At 56.0% G+C, this 12234-nt stretch overlaps 1 protein-coding gene across 1 annotated transcript in view; it reads left to right on the forward strand.

Annotated features, from left to right (window-relative positions):
- Positions 1-12234, forward strand: part of PPP1R37 (protein phosphatase 1 regulatory subunit 37) — a 40629-nt gene that overhangs the window by 705 nt on the left and 27690 nt on the right. The window lies entirely within an intron of this gene.

Below are 12234 nucleotides of genomic sequence, written 5' to 3' on the forward strand. Positions count from 1 at the left end.
GGTGGTCGTTTTAGGAATTAAAACGATAAGCAGTTAAAGTTTGGAGGCTTGGGAGATCGGTAGGGCGGTAGCGTTTGAGTTCCTAGTCTCTCCCCCCCCCCCCCCCCACTCCCCAGAAGGATAAAGCGAGCAGTCAGGGAAGGAAGAGTGGATCAGCATTGGCGTTCAAAGGGCAGGTGGAGTTTGATGGGCTCATAGGGATGGAAAGAGGTTAAGTTGCCGGTCTGCAAACCTCAGGACAAGGGGTAGTCATGTTGCTCACTTTTTTGGCTGAAAGGAGGAAGAGGAATAAACCAGCCTGGCCTGTGGCTGCGGAGGAGTTGGTAAATCCTGGGGTTGGGAAAACGGAGTAAACAACCTTCCAGGAAAGGAGTAGAGTTGATGGTCACTTTGGAGGTGGGTGAGATAGCCGGAAGAGGTGTTAGATCTTGACATTAAGAAGAAAAGTCACTGCATGCCTCCTTCTCTTCTCCCCAAAAGGGAAACAAAGCATTATCAGTCATTAAGGAGCAGAGGAACTTTGGGGTCTGGGTATAGAAGGGTCTCTTTTATTTTTTTTTAAAGATTTTATTTATTTTTTAGAGAGCGAGAGAGAAACAGCGTGAGAGGGGCAAGGGTCAGAGGGAGAAGCAGGCTCCCCGCTGAGCCGGGAGCCCGATGTGGGACTCGATCCCAGGACCCTGGGATCGTGACCTGAGCCGAAGGCAGACGCTTAACCATCTGAGCCACCCAGGCGCCCTAGAAGGGTCTCTTTTAAAAAAATCTTTTTTTCCTGAGAAAGAGTTGGGGAATTGGGAGTTGTTGGTCGGTAGAAGGTGAAGGCCTGAGGAAGTTTGCTGGCCTGAGATGTTGAGAGAGGGAGCAAGTCTGCAGATTCTAGGTCCCCTGAAGGTCAGATGTGTGTTGGAACTGAAAGGGCAGCTGGAGGACTGTGTGTGTTTTACCTATAGGACTAAAGTTGGAAAGTCACTCAGTAGATGAGTTGAGCGTTGAGTCTTTCTCTGCTGGTCTTGCCATGGTGGAGCCCATGAAGAGGAGTCACAGACTGGTCCCGGCTCAGTAGATGTTGGTCACTTGGCCCCAGGAAAGAGGAGGCACTGCTGCTAGTCTGGCAATGGAGGAATTGTGGCTTTTTTGTGAGAGTGGGAAACATGGTAACTGGAAGCTGAGCACATAGGTAGCTTGCCATAAATGCCAGTTTGGCTAGTTCTCGTTAAAGAGACAATTTGTGATTGTTGGCATCGAGAGCCAGCCACGTCTTGGGCTCTGGACCCCAGGGATAGGTGTCACTTTGGGGTTGGAGGACTTGGGCTGGGGAGGGGAAGAGTCATAGGGGGCCCTGACTATAGCATGGTACCCAGTCCAGGGAGTTGAGAGCGGGAAGGAAGAAAGACCTGGATAGGCAGAGTAGGGTGGTGGAGAGCAGAGGTTCCAGTTCAAATCCTGACTCCCATTTACTCACTTCATGACCTCAGGCTGGTTATCTAACTCCTCAGCGTCTCAGTTTTCCCGACTGTGAAGTGGGTGGTAATACCCCTGCAAAGGCTTTAAGGGAGGACTAAATATGGTTGTGTATGAAAAGTAATTGGCCAGGATGAGCTTTCATGAAGTTGCAGTTAGTGTTGGTCATTTTCGGGTGATGTTGGGTGATATTGGTCATTTTAGGGGCCAGTCTAGAGGTTCATGTGCTTGGGGCCTGGATGTTTCTGCTTCCCAAGCCTTCAGGAGAGGGACAGAGATGGTGGTCAGTTTGTGGGCCCCGGGCAAGCAGGAAGGAAGATGAGCAGTTTGTGGGCTGGAGGGCCATGGTTGAGGCAGGGGGGAGTTGGCACGGGGTGGGTCTGGGGGCTGGGGGCAAGTTTCTGGTGTGCAGGTTCCCAGAAGAGGAACAGCTGTGTGTAACCAGCTGTTTGATTTTGAGTAAGCTGTTTTCCTCTCTGCATCTCCTGTTTCTTTCTCTGCAAATGGAGGTGCTAATTTCTACTGCGGGTAGTTGTGAGGATTAAATAAAATAGTCCTTGTCGATTCTTGCCACAGAAATAGCAGCTGCTGTTACCCAGAGGGTGAAGGAGTTTGAGGGGAGGGAAGAATGTCAAGAAAGAGGGGTCACTTGGAGTCTGGCTGGGAGGAGCTGAGAGGACAGTTGCTGATTGGTCTTCCCCGGGTAGGGGGAGGTGGTAACACATTACAGGCTCAGGGAGTCTCTCATTTCTGGAAGTTTAAAGAGGGACGGCAGGGACTGGTCAGGGACTGGACTCACACTTCGGAGTCAGTGGGTCTGAGGTAGAGCGGTGATGACATGGAGAAGAGAAATCAGTTTACGGGCTGGCAGAGTTGGTCTATCTTGGCTGGGGAGAGGGGCCGAGGGCTTGGCCTGGCAGTGAAGGAGTTGGGGGATCTTGGTCCCCAAGCAGGGGAGGGATCGTGGGTGATGTTGGTGGGTTTAGACAGTGGAATTTGCAGGACAGGAAATTGGAGGGCCTGTCAGTGCTGAGGAGCAGGTGGCTAGCCTCTGTGCCTGGGGAGGACAGTGAGTTGCTGCCTGGCTCGGGACCGGGGAACGTGGAGCCTTGCCAGGCCGTAGAAGAGGAAACTCGGTACAGAAAGTTGGGCCAAGGGGGTTCCCTAGTTGGGAAGCTAAAGGGTCTTCGCTGGGGGCTGAGGGGAGGACTTGGTTGGTCTTAGAGGAGGGGCGGGAGATATGTCGGACTTGGTCTTGAAGCCATGGGAAAGCACAGGGGGGTGTCATTCGAGCTGTGGACCTGGTGGGAAGGGTGATGGAGGAGTCATTCTGGGGCCTGCTGTGGTGATGTGACCCTGGGATCAAGGGTAAGAGAGTTGGCCGGTCTGATTTGGGGGAGAGGTCATTCAGAGGCTGCTCTTTCATCATAGAGATGGAGAAGTTGCCTCATCCAGGAGGTGCAGGAGCATCCCCAAACTAGAGGAATCAGGGGCCCAGCACAGGTGACCATTCAGGGAGGAGAGCTGGGCCAGGCCCGGACTGGAGTGGTGGCCCAGCTGGGTGGGAGCCTCTGGGGATGTCTGCCTGAGGGCGAGAGGCCCCATCAGGCCCTGCCTGAGGTCACGTGTTGGGGATCCCTGCAGGTGAGATGATCTGGAGTAGGGGGTCCCAGGCCTTTGGAGGCACAACGCAAACCTGTGCTCAGAGGGGCCTTGCCTGGCTCCCGTCTCACATAGTGTCCCTGCCTGCCGGCCGCCGACGCTAAGATCCTGCTTATTTTCCTCGGGGCACTAGTGGTCATCTGCTGTTACCTCACATGCTCGTTTTCATGCCAGGGGTCTCTCTCCCCCACTGAAGTGGGAGAACAGATGCTGTCCGTCCTCTTTCCACTTCCTCGGCCTCTCAGAGGGCACACGGTGATTGTGGCTGAATGAGCGCCGGTGGGCCTGTGTGCAGCTGTTCTGGAAGGGGTGACAGCAGGCCACACGTGGGACCTGTGTAGCCAGAGGGCGCTTCCCGGCCAGCCCTGGCAGCCGTGTGCTGTGGCCTCCAGGAAGGCACTCGTTCTTGCTGAGCTTGTTTGTTTCCTCATCTGTGAAGTCGTGATCCCTGCCCTGCTGACCACCCAGGACATCTGAGCAGATGGGATGAACCCGGTGGGGCAGGGCCTCCTCTGCAAGCCAGTTGTGTGTGGACAGGAAGTGAAGCTTGGGGAGGAGGCGGGGTGGAAACTGTGAGTGGAAGACGCTGCCTCAGAGCCGCCCGACTGGCCACCTGTGGGCACTGGGGGAGGAGGGGCTGGCTGGGTGCACCCCACCCCTTGGTGGCAGGCCCTGTGGTCCCAGCTCTCCTGAGGGACTTGTGCCAGGGACCCTTCCAGACCAAACTGCAGGAAGGACCCAAGGCTCAGCTCCTCTTCCCAGTCCCGTGAACGCTGTGTGGGGAGGAGATGTGGGCTCTGCAAGACAGGTGTCGGAGAGGGCGCGACACTGGCCCCGGTGTGGGAGGCTTGGCTCCCCTCCCTCCGGTCCTGCCAGTGACTCATTCCCCACTCCTGGACCCCTGGCCCACGAGAGTCAGTCCGGCAGTGGGGGGGAGGGGGAGTTTTGCCCACCAAGAAACTCCCCTTGTGACATGTCCGTGGGGGGAGGGGGCTCCAAGGATGAGGCCACCTCTGGCCACCTGAGTTTGGGGGTTGGAAGGAGCGGTGGGGGCAGTGGCCATGGTGTTCTCAAATGGGGATCAAAGAGGGTGGACATGCTTTACTGTTGGTTCTCATTGAAACCTGTGCGGTAGATTTAGTCCTTGAAACTGGTTTGACAGGTGGGTATGCAACTGTCAGTGGTAGAAAGAAGCCCTCCATTAAAAGACTCAGCTCAAATAAATAAGATCTTAAAAAAAAAAAAAAATTAAAAGGGGCGCCTGGGTGGCTCAGTCGTTAAGCGACTGCCTTCGGCTCAGGTCATGATCCCGGGGTCCTGGGATCGAGCCCCACATCGGGCTCCCTGCTCGGCGGGAAGCCTGCTTCTCCCTCTCCCACTCCCCCTGCCTGTGTTCCCTCTCTTGCTGTCTCTCTCTTACAGATAAATAAAATCTTTAAAAAATAAATAAGTAAATAAAAGACTCGGCTCAAGGGGTGCCTGGGTGGCTCGGTTGGTGGAGCGTGCGATTCTTAATCTTGGGGTCATGAGTTCGAGCCCCACGTTGGATGTAGAGATTAAAATAAATAAATAAACTAAAAAAAAAAAAGGGAGACTCAGCTTAATTTAGCCTAAGTGGTGGTGTTGCTGGAGAGTAGGGGATGGGGTCGTGGGCGGGGGCAGCTTTTGATGCTTTTGCCCAGATTTCCATCTGGGCCCAACTTCACATCCTACTGCCGGCGTTGGCACATAATCTGCTGTGTGACTTTGGGCGATTTGCCCCGTGTGACTTTGGCCAATTGTTCTCCCTGCCCGCGATTTTTCGGTCTATAAAATGCAGCTGACAATAGTACCTCCTCATAGGGTGATCGTGAGGATTAAGTAAGATAACAGAGTCCATAGTGAATGCTCATCAGATGTCTCCCTCGTTTTTCCTGTCATCGCCAGGCCCCACCAGCTTCCTGTCTCTGTTGTGCATTCGCACTCATCTTTCTCCCCAGCATCTCCCCCATCAGAACCCTGCTATCCTGACCCTGACTGGGCATGGGAAAGACCTCAGGCTCCAGGCCTGATCCCATCTGTTACAAGCTGGGTGACCCTGGGCAAGTTGCCCAACCTCTCTGAGCTGAAACTAAATCAGCCTCTCTTGGCCCGCTAGCCTGAGAGGTGGCAAGGGTACCCAGATTCTAGACTCGAAGTGTTAGCCTCTCTGGATACCGGCCGATGACTTTGGACGAGTTACACCTCCTCCCTGAGCCTTAGCCCCATCTGTAGCATGGACCCCACCACCCAGCCCTCTGCGCTGTCTGGCGCTGTGCGGGGAGTGCCGCTGGGCCAGGCTGGGCCCTTTGCACACTCGAACTCAGGCGGCCTGTGCTCCTTCTTTCCACCTCCAACTCTTTGTGTTCGCATCGTATTTCCCTCTTCAAGGGCAAAGACTGTATGCGCGTCACCTCTGTGACCTCAGCCTGTCGCACAAGAGGGCCCGGGCACTGAATGAATGTCAGAGGAGTGAGGCTGTCCTCACATCTAATAACTGGTGGTGGTGGTGGTATTTGGGAGAAAGCTTTCAGAGTAGTTAATCCAGTCTGTGCCGGGGGCTCTTCGTCAGAGGTCTGCACGCTGGCTTTGGCGTCCGTCACGAGCCCCCAGAAAGAGCACGCAGACTTAGCGGGCAGGAGGCAGTAAATAGTCCTTGAGTGAGTCAGTCAGTGGAAGTGCACGTGGGCGTCTCTGGGAGCAAGGCAGACGTGGCTCTCCTCCGTCTCATGCTCCGAAAGTTAAGAACCTTGGAGCCAGATGCCCCAGGCTGGCCTGGCTATGACTGAGGCAGCCCTCTGGAAATGGGGGCCAGGAATCTATGTTTCTAGAAAGCTCCCCAGGTGGTTTGGACAGCCGGGTTTGGCTGTTCTGCTCAGGGCTCAGCCCATTTAGTACTCAATCCCAGGACTGCCTTCCAGCCCTCAGTTCAGGGGTGGCTGGGGTTGACCTCATAGACTGGTTTGGAGCAAATTGGTATGTCTGACTTGAGGTAACTGCAGAAATTTGAGCTGGGAAGGCAGCCTGCTGCAGTGGCACGTAGAGGGGCCTGGGTTGAAATCCCTGCTCTCTGGATGACCTCTGGTGCTGTTCTTCCAATTTGCAGATGAGGAAGTTGAGGCACACAGAAGTGATGCGACTCACCTGAGGTCATAGAGCCAGTAGGCGGTGAAGCGGGGATTCAAAGCAGGCAGTCCTGTGCTCTCGCCCCTGTGTACTGGCCCCATGAGCTGCAGCAGGCTGCTGCATTCAGTTCTGCAGGCCGTACGGTTTCTTCATTTGTAACCCAGAACCCTTTATGAAGTGGGGATGGCAATTCTAGCCACCCACAGTCGTGGCCAGGATGAGAAACCGACCGAGTAAAGGGCCCAGCCCAGTTGACAACTCAGGACGGGGGTTCGTCGTGGCGCTTGGCAGCTCCAGAGTCCTGGGAGGTCCATGCGGCTCCCCTGTCCTCAGCATTAGGTTCTCGTTCTGACCCTTGGCCCGAGTTCTTCCTGTGCTGCAGTGTCTGGTACTTGGTAGGTGCTCGGTACCTCCTGGCTGAATGTGTGACTCGGTTACCCCATGGCCAACCATTCCTTTAGCTCGGCATGGCCATGCCAGGTGCTAGGGGGCAGGCAGTGAGACAGGCCCAGTCCTTGCCTCCCTGGAGGTCACAGTCGAGTAAGGGAGACACACGGTAAACAATTCTAATCAAACCAGGGTGCCCAGGACTCTGATTAGGAAGAGCTCACAGGTGTGCTTGGGCCGGCAGGTGGGCAAAGGTGGCTTCCTGGAGTCAGGGCCATCTGAGGCCTGGAAATCACAGGAGTCAGCCAGGTGAGCGGCAGCTAGAAGTATGCAGCAAGGGTTGGAGGCAGAGAGTGAGCCAGGCACGTCTGAAAAAGCCAGTCGTCCTCGAGGTGGAGGCAGGAGGGTCAGAGGCGAGGTGGGCAAGGCAGGAAAGAGACCACCCAGCTGGGGCCTCATAAGCCGTGTTAGCCTCAGGGCTGTGGGGAGCCAGCAGAGGGTTTTTAAAGGGGCATGCCTGGTATTTTTAGCAGAACTTTCTGGGTGGTGTGAAGGGGGTAAGACCGAGGCTTAGAGACCAGGGAGGTGGCCCTGTGTGAGGTAATGGCTGACATTTGACTTCATTGATTTACTCGTGGGCTTTATCTGAATTTCCCCTGCACCCTGAAGGTTTTGCCATTGCCAGTGTTTCCATGACACTTCTAAGGTGACAGTTTTCCCCCATCCATTCTCTTCGTGGATCTCCGAGCACCCACGCCCCCCCAGTCAGTTCATCCTGCCCTTGGGTAAGGTGGCGGGCAGCTTGTAGGCTGTGCATTCAGATGTGTGTGCCACCTCCCTGTGTGGCCTCCGCACGTGCCTTCACCTGCACAGTCCCTTCAGACCCCACGTTTCCCAGATCCAGAAAGTTCTAAAAGCTGTCCCAGACCCTCCTGGGGTCTTAGCATAATAGAGCTGTCCTATTCCTCTTCTAAAATCCAGAAAGTTCTGAATCCAGAACGCATCTGGCCCAGGGGCCTCCAGTAGGAGACCATGGAGTCCTTAGTGGGCCTCATTCCCCAAAATGTGAAATGGTAGCAGTACAAGAGGCCTCCCAGGGCTCGGCCTTTGGAGCCCACTGGGGCCAGTCCAGCTCTGCCCCTAGGCGAATCATTCTGCTTCTCCACGTCAGTGTCCCCATTTGTATGGGGATTGAGGATTAGATTTTTCCGTACTTGGAAAGCGACTGGAACAGTGACTAGCTATTATAGTCAGTCAGTAAAGATTTGGTGAAGTTGAATGAGGTCATGCCCCTGCTGTGCGCCTGCCCCGGCTCCCTCCTCTCTAAAAGCAAGAGGACAGACAGCCCCACCTCCCCAGGCTAGATGGCATAAGGCCCAGGTGTGGGTTCAGCTGTGTGAACGTGGGCATGTCCCGAAACATCCCTGTGCCACACTGTCCCCGTTTGTGAAGCCATTTTGGCAGACGAGTCTACTTAAAAGCTTTCAGACTCCCCGGGAAAAGAGCCAGGCCTAGGGCCTTCGCAGCGGGCAGCATACCCCAGGCTCAAGCAGCTCTGCCGAGAGTGCCTGGGGTCCTGGACATGACCGCTCCCAGGCAGGCACTGGCACTGCCCGTCCTGACCCTGGATGGACCCGGGGCCCCTCTGGCATCTGGAAGAGATGTGGGGCAGCCCTCCATGGCTGGAGTGGCACAGGAGGCTGGGGCCTGAAGTGAGTGTGGGAGGAGTAGAGGGGTCCCCAGTTCCAGGAAGGGGTTCGGAGGCTGGACACCCAAAAGAATTACAGACGTCATCGTGCTCTGGTTATATTTCCCCCCATTTGGAATACAGTTCCATGAAGGCAGGGCCCATCTCAGTTTGGCTCCCCTCACTGTCCCAGAACCCTTTGCGGTGCCTGGCACTCCGCAGGCCCTCACATCGGATGGAGGTACACAGTAGGCGCTCTAAAGTTATTCTCACCCGCTTCCTTACTCTGCAGCTGGTGCCGAGCTGTTGCCTCAGGTGGGGGTGGCAGTTTGGAAGTGTCTGCTGACAGCCACTCGGCTCATGTGACCGGCCTCACGCCCTCTTCCTTTCCCGCAGAAGCCTGGGTCCAGAGCCCTGCGGTCTGATGCTCCGGGGGCGGGGGCGGGGGTCCTGTTGGATCCCAGCCGGGATGTCCTGCCTGGCCGGTGGCCGGGCCCCTCTTGGAACCCACTGGGGTCACACTCGTGTGCCACCGTCACAGCTACCCCTGCGTCTCTCCACTCTTAGTCTCCTGGCAGCTGTCTGCAGCCACGCCATAGTGGAGCTTCCAGCGGTCTCTGCAGCCCTCCCCTTTCCGCAAAGCAAAGCCCCTTCACAGCTGGACTCCCTGCCTTCCTGGAGCATGAAGGCAGACACCAGGGAAGTGACCCAGTGGAGGGGTCGTACCCCTGGATGATGGGGGCGGCGGGGCGGTGGTGATCATCACAGCTCACTTTCATGGAGCCCTTACCAGGTTTGAGCTCCTCACATGCATCTACTCGTTTAATCTTCGCAGCGGCGGGAGCCAAGGCTGGGGGCGGGGTTGGGGGGGGAGCCACGTACACACCAGAAGGAGTGGTTCTCGTCCTCTGCTGTGTTCCCAGAAAGCCTCTGAGGGCCCCTTCCGAACCACAGGATGGGGTCCACGCCTCTGAGCCTGGTGGGAGGCCCTCCCTCCTGACCCAGGGACACCAATTCCCTCTGCTCAGTGTGCCCCTGGCCAGTCCCCTGCCTTTCCTGACCAACTCCTGCTCGTCCTCCCCACGCTGGCTCAGACGCCACCTGCTCAGTCCCCAGGCAGAGTCCTGCTGCGCTTGCCAGGTTCCCGTGATGCCTCGGGCTGTTGCTGTTCGTTGGGTCCGTATCCCCGCACTGGACTCAGACGCTCCCCAAGGGACCGCATCTTGTCCATCGACTCCCCCGAGGAGGCACAGTGCTCTACACACCCAGGCACATTAGGGACTCAGCCGAAGTGGGTCGGCTAATGAGTGCCCCAGTCTGGGTGCCTTGGAGCCCTCGAAACCCAGTCGCAGGGGCCTCAGAAAGTCGGGGGCCCTGAAGAGCGTCGGGGAAGGGGGAGGTCTGTCGAGGGATCATTTGTTCACCCACCCATGTATTCATTCCTCACGGGCACCCGCTCACTGTGCCTGCTGCCCCTGCTCTCTTATGCTCCCCCTACATGCTTGGGAGGGCAGACCCGCTTCCTCTCTCGCTTCAGATCATGCTCTCCGACCTGCGACCCCCAGTCCAGAGTCCCTGCACCAGCTTAGGAGGCCCGGCCCCTGCCGCCCTCACTGACCATGACTGTGATCGCCCTTCCTCACGTCCTCCCTGGGTTCGAGCATGGTGGCAGAACATGGGAGGAACTTCCCCCATCCTGTTCTGGAATGCTGGCCTCACTCTCACTGTTCTAGTTTGTCCTTCAAGTACCAGTAGACCCTTTCTTCCTGGCCCCTGAATCCCGCCAGGTGGTCTATTTATCTGTAGGCCTGCTGATATTCTCTCTTGCCCCCTAGACTGTGCACATCATTGAGGCACGGTGGCTTGGGTTTGGTGCCGCTGTACCCCCCGGTGCCTCCACCATGTGGCACTGCACCTGGCTCTGAGCAAGAGCTTACATGGCAGGTGGATAACGAAGCAGTATGCAGTGGGGGGCCTTGGGTACTAGACAGGCCCTGCCCTCATGTAGCCCATGTCCAGAAAAGGACGTGTGAAGAGGAGAGGTTGCCTCTGGTGTCCCCCTGCCAGATTTGGCAGACCCCAAAGCTAGCCAGCCTGGTAGAGAGCAGGAGAAGCTGGGTTTGCTGTTGACTTGCTGTGTGTTGTAGGCCAAGGCACTGCCCTCTCTGTGCAGCAAGATGGTGTCTGAGGTCCTTTCCCACTGTGTGTGTTTCTCCATCTCTCTACATAGATCACCCCCCACCACTGAGGGAACCAAATCATGGCATGGAGCTGAGAGAGCCTAGGTTCTGGTAACTGATCTGCTTTTCCACCTTTGTGGCAGGTGACCTGATTCCCTGTCCCCCCAACAACAAGGTGTTACAGGAGGGAGGTGGAGGATGTCAGTGGCATGCAGCCACCCAGCTCAAGCCTCCATCCTCCCCCTCCTTCCTCTGTCTCACTCTTTGTTCTGTAACTCCCTTCTTTCCCTGGATGGGGTCCTTGCTTCCTGATCCAACTCTCCCCACTTTGATCAGAATACCAGGAAGTGCTATGTTCCCTTGGGGAGCCTCTTTCCTTGCTGGGCCTGGGCTCAGCCCTCAGGATCTGCAGTGCCAAGTTTTTCTGGGCTCCCCGTCCCAGCCCTGCCCACTCCGGGTCGTCCCTGTCTGGTGATGGTCCGTCTCCCCCAGTGGACTGTGAGCCCTGGCAGGGCCAAGGCCGTCTCAGTCACTGCTGTGTCTCAGGCACAGAACGGATGCTCAGGGAATGTCATAACATTAGGATGAAGGTCAGGGGGTGGTGGGTAGGGACAGGGCCCAGAGAGGATGCCCTCGTGGAGCCCTGCTTAGAGCTGCCATGTCTGACAGCAGCCTGACTCTGTCTGGTCCAGGGGAGGACATCCTAGGCCAGTGAGCCCAGTGGGTGGAACAGGCATGCGAAGGCGGGCCTCTGACTTACTGCACCACCACCAGCTATTGGCTCCAATTGCCTATGCTCACTAACCACTGAGCCAAGAGGACCCAGGGCTAGCGCAGGCCCCTTCCCCATCTCCAGAGTACAGATCATCAGAGGTGGAGGCGTAACCTTCTTGTTTTATAGGTGAGGCAGCAGGCCAGAGAGAAATGGCCTGGAACTCAGGACAGGTCTCCCACTGCTCTCCTCAGCCACCTCTGTCGCTTTGAGGGGCAGAGTGGCTCATCCTCGGGCAGGATGGGGTCCCCCCAGCTGGCTGTGTGAAGGTGGTATTTAGAGAAAGAATTTGTGCTCTGGGAAAATGGAGACTCCCCATCTCTAGCCCGGCATGGAGCCCCATGAGCTTATTGGCTGCCAAGGTCTTAGTTTTCTCCTCTCCTGTCCTGGAGCTGGTAAGGGGAGTCGGGGAGAGGGGTGTGCAGTCACCCTGGAGGCTGATCACTAGGGAAAGGATTGCTACCTTGATCCCCTGACTTTAAAAGTGAGGTATGTTCATCATAAAAAACAAAACAAACTTGGAAAATCTAATGAAGAAAAAAAAAATTTTTTTTTTAAGATTTTATTTATTTATTTGAGACAGAGAGAATGAGAGAGAGAGAGAGAGAGCACATGAGAGGGGGGAGGGTCAGAGGGAGAAGCAGGCTCCCTGCCGAGCAGGGAGCCCGATGAGGGACTCGATGCGGGACTCGATCCAGGGACTCCGGGATCATGACCTGAGCCGAAGGCAGTTGCTTAACCAACTGAGCCACCCAGGCGCCCTCTAATGAAGAAAATTAAAAATTACTTGTTAATTTCACCATCTGGAATTTTTTTAAGGGCTCGATTGAGCTATAATTCACACATATTTCACCCATTTAAAGTGTATGTTCATTGGCTTTCAGTTCTTCACAGAGTTGTACATCTATCATCACAGTCGATTTTAGAACATTTCTCTCCCC

Source organism: Leptonychotes weddellii, chromosome 16 (assembly GCF_054177405.1).
Source record: "Leptonychotes weddellii isolate Sample4059 chromosome 16, ASM5417740v2, whole genome shotgun sequence".
NCBI lineage: Eukaryota > Metazoa > Chordata > Mammalia > Carnivora > Phocidae > Leptonychotes > Leptonychotes weddellii.